Genomic DNA, 8,996 nt, shown 5'->3' on the forward strand with positions numbered 1-8,996 from the left:
ACTGAGGCAAGAGGTGAATCTCTTGAGCCCAGGAATTGGAGGTTGCTGTGAGCTGTGATGCCACGCACTCTACCTAGGGCAACAGGTTGAGGCTTAGTCTCAAAAAAAAAAAAAAATCAGAAAGAGGCTCGGTGCATGTAGTTCAGTGTTTAGGGCATCTGCCACATACACCGGGACTGGCAGGTTTGAACCTGGCCCAGACCTGTTAAACAACAATCACAACTACAACAAAATAATAGCCGGGTGTTATGGCAGGTGCCTGTAGTCCCAGCTGCTTGGGAGGTTGAGGCAAGAGAACCACTTAAGCCTAAGAGTTTGAGGTTGCTGTGAGCTGTGACACCATGGCACTGTACTGAGGGAGACAAAATGAGACAACTCTGTCTCAAAAAAATAAATAAAATAAAAAATCAGAGCACCAGTTAACAATCTAATGACTCATCTCAAAGAACTGGGAAAGGAAGAGCAATTCAATCCCAAACCCATCAGAAGAAAAATATCTGAAGTCAGATCCAAACTAAATGAAATAAAAAAACAAAAGAACCATTCAGAAAATTAATGAAACAAAAAATTGGTTCTTTGAAAAGATAAATATAATTGATAAACCCTTGACCAGATAACCAGAAACAGTAAAGTAAGATTTCTAATAAGTTCAATCAGAAATAGAAAAGGGAAAATAACAACAGATAACACTGAAATACAAAAGATCATCATGAATACTACAACAATCTCTATGCCCAGAGATTTGAAAATGTGGAGGAAATGGACAAATTCCTGGCATCACACTACCTCCCTAAACTCAACCAAGAATAAATAGAACTTCTCACAAGACCAATATTGAATGTAGAAATCAAAACAACAATAAAAAGGCTTCCAACAACAATAACAACAAAAAAGTCCTAGGTTAGATGGTTTCACATCAGGATTGACCAAACCTTCAAAATGGAAATTGTACCTATACTGAAGAATCTATTCCAAAACCTTGAGAAGGAAGGAGTCCTCTCCAACTCCTTCATCAAAGTAAATATCCTAATAGCAAAACTAGGAAAGAACACAACAACAAAAAGGACTTCAGACCAACATTATTAATGAATATTGACATAAAAATACTCAATAAAATCTTAGAAGACAGAATTTAGCTATGCATCAGAAAAGTGATTTATCACAACCAGTTGGGCTTTATCCCAGGCATGCAAGGCTGGTTCAGTATATGCAAATATATAAACAATTCATCACATAATCAGAAGCAAAACTAAAGACCATACGATCCTCTCAATAGATGCAGAAAAAGCATTGACAGAATTCAGCATCATTTTTTGATAAGAACACATATGAAAATTGGCATACGGGAACATTCCTTAAAATAATAGAGGCCATCTACAATAAAGCCACAGCCAACATCACACCAAATGGAAAAAAACTGAAATTATTCCCACTTAGAACTGGATCTAGATAAGGATGTTCACTATCACTACTACTATTCAGTATAGTCCTGGAAGTCCTAGCCAATGTGTCCAGATAAAGGAAGGATATCAAGGTTATCCAAATGGGGAAAGGAGTTCAATATCACTCTTTGCTGATGATATGATCTTGTTTTTTTTATTATTTTTATTTATTTGTTTATTTTTTTGCAGTTTTTGGCCGGGGCTGGGTTTGAACCTGCCGCCTCCGGCATATGGGGTCGGTGCCCTACTCCTTTGAGCTACAGGCGCTGCCCATGATCTTATTTATTTATTTTGAGACAGATTCTTACTTTGTTACCTTTTGTAGACTGCTATGGTGTCATAGATCACAGCAACCTTGAACTCTTGGGCTCAAGTGCCTCAGCCTCCCAAGTAGCTGGGACTACAGATGCCAGCCACAATACCTGGCTATTTTTAGAGATGAGGTCCTGCTCTGGCTCAGGCTGGTCTTGAACCCATGAGCTCCACATGCCTTGGCCTCCCAGAGTGCTAGGATTACAGGTGTGAGTCACTGCATCTGGCCTGTGATATGATCTTATACTTAGAAAACCTCAAGTTCTCAACTATGAGACTCCTGGAAGTGATCAAGAATTACAGTAATGTCTCAGGATATAAAATCGATGTACACAAACTAGGAGCATTCATATATGCCAACAACAGTTAAGCTAAGAAGAAAATCACAGGTACAATACTGTTCACAGTAGCATCAAAGAAAATGAAATATCTTGGAATATAGTTAACAAAGGACATGGAGGATCTCTAGAGAGAACTATGAAATACTGAGAAAAGAAATAGCAGTGGATGTTAATAGATGTAAGAACATACCATGCTCATGGCTTGGAAGAATCAACATTGTCAAAATGTTGGTACTTCCCAAAGCAATCTACAGATTCATTGCAACCCTCATTAAAATATCAATGTCATATTTTGAAGATCTTGAAAAAATAGTTTCATGTGTTGTATGGAACCACAAGAAACCCCTACTAGCTAACACAACTCTTTAATATAAGAACAAATCTGGAGGCATCACTTTATGAGACTTCAGACTATATTCCAAGTCTATAGTGATTGAAAACAGCATAGTATTGGCATAATAATACAGTCATAGATCTGTGGAACAAAACAGAGAATCTAGAAATGAGACCAGCCGTATATGGGTATCTGATCTTGGATGAAACAAACAAAAACATACACTGGGGAAAGATTTCCTATTCAATAAATTGTGCTGGGAGAACTCGTTAGCCACATGGAAAAACTGAAGCTGGACCTTTCACCACTTACAAAAATTAAATCACAATGGATAAAGATTGTGAGGGGAGGGGAGGGGAGGAGAAGGGGGGAGGATGAGTGGAGGGAGGGTGATTGGTGGGATCACACCTATGGTTCATCCCATAAGGGTACATGTGAATCTTTCTAAATGTAGAATATAAATGTCTTAATACAATAGCTAAGAAAACGACATGAAGGCTATGTTAACCAGTTGGATGAAATTATTTCAAATTGTATATAGAAACAGCACACTGTACCCTATGATAGTATTAATGTACACAGCTATGATTTAATTAAAAAAAAAGATTTAAATCTTAGATACGAAACTATAAAAATCCTAGAGTAAAGTGTGGGAAAAACTCTTAATCTTACTGGCCTAGAGGAAGAATTGTGAAGAAGACCCCACTGGCAATCACAACAATCCCCCAAATAAATAAATGGGACCTGATCAAGTTAAAAAGTTTCTGCCAAGCTAAAGACATTATCAACAAAGCAAATAGACAACCTTTATAATTGGAGAAGATATTTGCATGCTATGAATCCAACAAAGGGCTGATAGCCAGAATCTGCAAAGAACTCAAGAAAATCAAGACAGAAAGAACAACCCCATTAAAAACTGGGGAAGAGACATGAACAAAGGGCAGACAATGGTAAATAAACACATGAGAACAAGTTCATCATCTCTAATCAGAGAAATGCAAATCAAAACCATTTTGAGATATCACCAAACCCCAGGGAGAATGGCCCACATTACAAGCGCTCAGTGCAACAGATGGGTTTGGGGAGAAGGAAATAATCATCCACCATTGGTGGGACTTCATTCTAGTTTAGTCTCTATGGAAAGAAACATGGAGAATTCTCAAAGAACTAGAAGTAGACCTACCATTTGATCCTGCAATTCCATTACTAGGTATCTCCTCAAAAGGAAAGGAGACATTTTACCATAGGACATCTGCACTTGAATGTTTATAGCAGCGCAATTCATAATCACAAAGATAGGGAAACAACCCAAGTGCCCTTCAATACATGAATGAATTAATAAACTTTGTTATATGTATACCATGGAATACTATCCAGTTATGAAGAAAGACATTTTTTTTTAATCTCTTGCAATAACCTGGACAGAATTGGAGAATATTATCCTAAGCAAAGTATCATAAGAAGGGAAAAATAATCATTACATGTACTCAGTACCAAATTGAAACTAGTGGATTAACAACTACATACCCTCATGAGAGAAAAACTAAATTAAATTCAAATAAGGAGCAGGGGTATGTGGCACACTTCCTGGGTGAAGGACACAATTATAATGTGGACTTTAACCTTACAAAAGCAATTTATGTAACCCAATTGTGTGTACCACCATATTAGCCTGAAAAAAAAAAAAAAGAACTAAAGAAAGGAATAGTGAAAATAGCCTGTAGTAAACACTCTGAGATTTACGCAACAGCTTGTCTAAATAATCCCAAGCTGGTGTACTTCCACCTATCTTCTCCTTTTATCACTTTCGTCTTATTTACATTTTAAAGACCTGATACTGATGATGTTTTGTAATTATGTATAATTAATGAAAAAGATATGTAGGTAGTCTATAATTCAGGCAAGAAGAATAAAAACCTACTTCCAATTTTTTTTTTTTTTTAAATTAGCTGTGTTGTGGCACACACCTGTAGTCCCAGCTACTAGGCGGCTTTAGCCCCGGAGTTTGAGATAGCAATAATGTATATCTGACTTCCTTCTGGTTTTGAGTTTGCAGTAAAAGCTCCTCAATGTGATTTAACTTGGAATGTATCTTGCAGAAATACTGGGAAGGACTGGTGGTCATCACTTAAAGGTGCATGAGGCAAAGAAACATAGTTGTAATGCCACATTATGGGTCTCTGACTCTAATAATCTTCGTGAGTTCTAGAAAATTGATTATGAACACACACACACGAAAAGGTTAAATGGAAATGAGAAGCTGATGCATTGGACAGTTAATGAAAAGCTTGTTTCTTATAAGGTAGGAAATGACAATGTTTTTTCATTATGGCCAGTCAGATCTTTAATCCATGTCTCAGAAGGTGTAAAGATCCAAGAACTGGGGGCTTCTGGAACTCTTGAGTTGTAAACACATGAAGAAAACCCATCTCAGCTCGGAAAGCTATGTGACTGAATAGGGAAAAAGACAACTCCAGCAATCTAGGCCCCGGGGAAGCAGGGAAAAAGAAGGTAGCTGGAGCAACATAAAATGTCTTTTCTTCTCAAGAGCTCAAGAGACTCAGTAATGCAAAATTATGACTGTACTTGCTAAAACTGAAATTTGTCTTTATCACTTCTCCCTGCCATGTTATATTTCTGCTGATAACAGAAAATGAAATTGCCATTTTTAAGATCACTTTCAGTTTCGAATCTCTCTCTCTTGTTAAACTCAGATACCTTGGCCCTCCCCACCTCCCATTTCATCCTTTCTGCTGGGAGAGGGTGTTCAATTGCCCTCTGAAACCACCCTATAGAGGCTTGTGTCTTAGTCCATCTGTGCTGCTATAACAAAATGCCTAAGAGTGGGTAATTTATAAAGGATAGAAATTTATTTCTTACAGTTCTAGAGGCTGCAAGATCAAGGTGTTGGCTCTGTGTCTGTAGAGGGTGCTTTGTGCTTCCAATGTCTTTACCATGACCAAAGGCAAAAGGACCATCTGCCTTTTATGAGGGTGCCAATCCCATTCATGAAGGTATAGCTCTCATGACTTAGTCACCTCCCAAAGACCATAGCTCCTAATACCATGACTTCGGGAGTTAAGTTTCAACATGAATTTTGGAGTGACAACATCACTCAAACCATAGCAGCCTGGGTACTAGCCTTCTTCCCAGATGTGTCTGGCACTCCAGCCTCAGACTTCTTTAGATTTCTAGTCATTCCAGAACTTTGGGTCTGGGCCATGTAGGGTTTTAAGAATAGGAGGTCTGACAATTAAGTTCATGAACTTACTACCACGTACTTACATTGGCAGCATTGTACAACTCAGTGAGGTTTCATGACCTTGGTATTATCAGCATCTCATATTTGTGTTTCTGTGGTGGAGTCTTGCTTGGTAGCATTCATTATTGTTGTGTGTTTTTGTGTTCTATTGTGAGAGCAAAGTAAATTCTTTCTTTTGAGAAAGAGTCTCAAGCTGTCGCCCTAGGTAGAGTGCCATGGCATCACTGCTCACAGCAACCTCAAACTCTTGGGCTTAAGCTATCCTCTTGCCTCGGCCTCCAAAGTAGCTGGGACTACAGGCACCCACCACAATGCCTGGCTATTTATTGGTTATTGCTGTCATTGTTTGGTGGGTCCGGGCTGGATTCAAACCTGCCAGCTCCAGTGTATGTAGTTGGCACCTTAGCTTCTTGAGCTACAGGTGCCAAGCCAGAGAAAAGTAAATTCTTGTCAAACTTGGCAAGAGGGGGAGTGAAATCAGGGACATTTTAGTTCAAGTTTATGGGGATAATGCCATGAAGAAAACTACAATATACAAATAGATTTAACATTTTTCTGAGGCGAGAAAAAGTGTCACTGATGAAGAGAGATCAGGGTCGCCAGTAATGTTGCAAAACTTCATTGAATTGTGCATGAAAATCGTCAGCTGACTGTGAGAAGCATACCAGACCAAACAAACTACCACAGAGAAATTGTTAGGCAAATCTTCACTGAAAATCCTGGCATGAGAAGGGTGTGGTTCTTGTATTACGACAGTGCCCCAGCTCACACAGCACTGTCTGTGAGGGAGTTTTTAGTCAGTAAACAAATAATTGTATTGGAATAGCCCCCATCTACTCAACTCACCTGATCTGGCTCTCAGTGGGGTTTTTCTTTACCTCAAGATAAAGGAAATATTAAAAGGAAGACGTTTTGATGATATTCAGGACATGAAGGGTCCCGAAGGGTAATTTGATGACAACTCTGAAGGCCGTTCCAAAAGAGTTCCAAAATGTTTGAAGGGTGGACTGGGCACCCAAGGGGAATATTTCAAAGATGACCTTAGTGATACTCAACAGTGAAGTATGTAGCACTTTTTCTTGCATCAGTTTGTGAATTTAGTTGTCAGAACTTGTGTCCTGGCTGTCCACCTGGCCATCATTTTGTTGTTTTGGAAGAGAGATTTCTTTGAAAGGCATATGCTCTGTATAAGCTACACCTGGGACAGTGAGGCATGTTGTCCTCTGCTAGACCCTAGTAGGTTCTGTCTCTTATGGGTACTGGTCTGACCACCTGCAGAATCTGTTCTCCTAGTAAAATACTATGTTGCCTCATAGGACAGAGCACATAATTTGCCTTTTGCAATCCAGGCTTTGACTTTATTAGGGAACAAAAAAAGAAAACAGAGGAGCATTGCTAGAGGCAGAACTGGTGTTCTGATTATATGGTGACGGGCTCAACCACAACTTGGACTTTACCTAAAAAAATGCAAAAAATGTAACCTAATCGTATGTACCCTTATATTTCTTATTAATAAGAAATAAAAAATAAATAGCACAAGGGGCAAGATGGCCGACTAGAGATAGCTTTCATCCAAAACACTCATCTAGAAGGAGGAAAATTGGACTGAAGCAAACTTGGAGTAGTTGAAATTGGGGGCGGGGGTAAGATTGTAAGGTAAAGAAATCAAGGCCCTTGGCATCCCCACTGAGACAAAGTGCAAGGAGGAAGAGAAGAAAGGAAGGAAAATAACAGAACACACATAAGGAGCAGATCAGAGTGGAGGAGCCCAGAGAATAGAAGGGTAAAGGGGATGCCTGGGAAACTCTCCAGGAGCAGTGAAAAACAGGAGCTCTCACCCCATGGGAGAATCCCACAAAGTACAAAAAGTTCATTTTCTGGCATCTAGGAATATCTGCCTCTAGGTCTCTATCTTGCTGGAGAGACTTTTTCCCTGCCCTCTGAAGTGGCTATGCCTGGCATCTGTTCCTAGTAGGCCCCTTCTGGTGGTTCAGCCCCAACTTCCCTTCTGCCATCTTGGAGAGAGACAGGCTTAGCTTCAGGTGACCCTACCCTAGGAAGGTCCAGGAAGCAGACCACAGGTGGCAGATGCCCTCTCCCAGCAGTGCAGGTGAGGACTGCAGTGTATCCAGTCCCTTGTAGCCAGGACTCTGGTGATAAACCATGGCTTTTGGAATTTGTTTGTGTGAGGGGTGTTGGCATCATGGGGCAGGAACTTGGGCAGCAACAGTTGAGTAGTCTGTGAATTCCCCACCTACACCCACCAGTGGTGGGAGCCACAGTGGGTAAAATCTAATACAGCAGGGACTTTGGCAAAGAACTGTGGCTCTTTTAAATTGGATTGAAGTGGGTTGTTACTAGGACAGAAACAGTTTGGCGTGCTAACTGGGGGATGCACGCAGCATTGGAGCCTCACCTGGCAGTCCATCCCTCAGCAACACCCACCAAACTTGGAGAAAGCAAGTCCTGCCCTCAGAGAGTCTTATGCTGCAGCCCTGGCAGGGAGCTTGGGGAGGCTGTGTATGGATAGGGCCACAGATATAAGCTCTAGCTCATTTGAACAGTGAGTGGTGAAGTAGTGGTGAGCTCCATATCCTCGGGACTTTGGATCTGATCTCAGCCTTCTAATTTCAGTTGCCAATAGGTCTCTGGGGTGCTGACTAAGGGTTCCCAATGAGATTATCTCTTGGGCAGTACCCATAGCTCAGTGGGTAGGTTGCTGGCCACATACACTGAGACTGGCAGGTTCAAACTTGGCCCAAGCCAGCTAAAACAACAATGACATCTATAAAAAAAAAAAAAATCTGGGCCTTGTGTTGGGTGCCTGTAGTCCCAGCTACTTGGGAAGCTGAGACAAAAGGTTTGCTTAAGCCTAAGAGTTTGAGGTTTCTGTGAGCTGTGACACTATGGCACTGTACCCAGGGCCACAACTTGAGACTCTATCTCAAAAAAAGAAAGAAAGAGTCTCTCTTAATAACTATTTAGGGACAACCTAACATTCCAGCTTAAAAAACATAATAAATATATAAATATACTGAAAATACACATGGGGAGGAACATTGGCAACATGAAAAATCAGAGCAAATCAACCCCACTAGGAGATTTCAGAGGAGATACAGCTGAAAATAGCATCAATAGAGAAATTGTTGGAATTACAAAAGTAAGATTCAGAATGTGTATGGCAAATAAGATGAATGGAATTGAGGAGAAGATGGAAAAAGAAATCCAAGAAGAAGTCCCGGCTGCCAAACAACAATGATGGCTGCAACCAAAAAATAGTCGGGCGTTGTGGCGGGCACCTGTGG

Source organism: Otolemur garnettii, unplaced genomic scaffold (genome assembly GCF_000181295.1).
Source record: "Otolemur garnettii isolate 467f Iridium unplaced genomic scaffold, OtoGar3 scaffold00313, whole genome shotgun sequence".
NCBI lineage: Eukaryota > Metazoa > Chordata > Mammalia > Primates > Galagidae > Otolemur > Otolemur garnettii.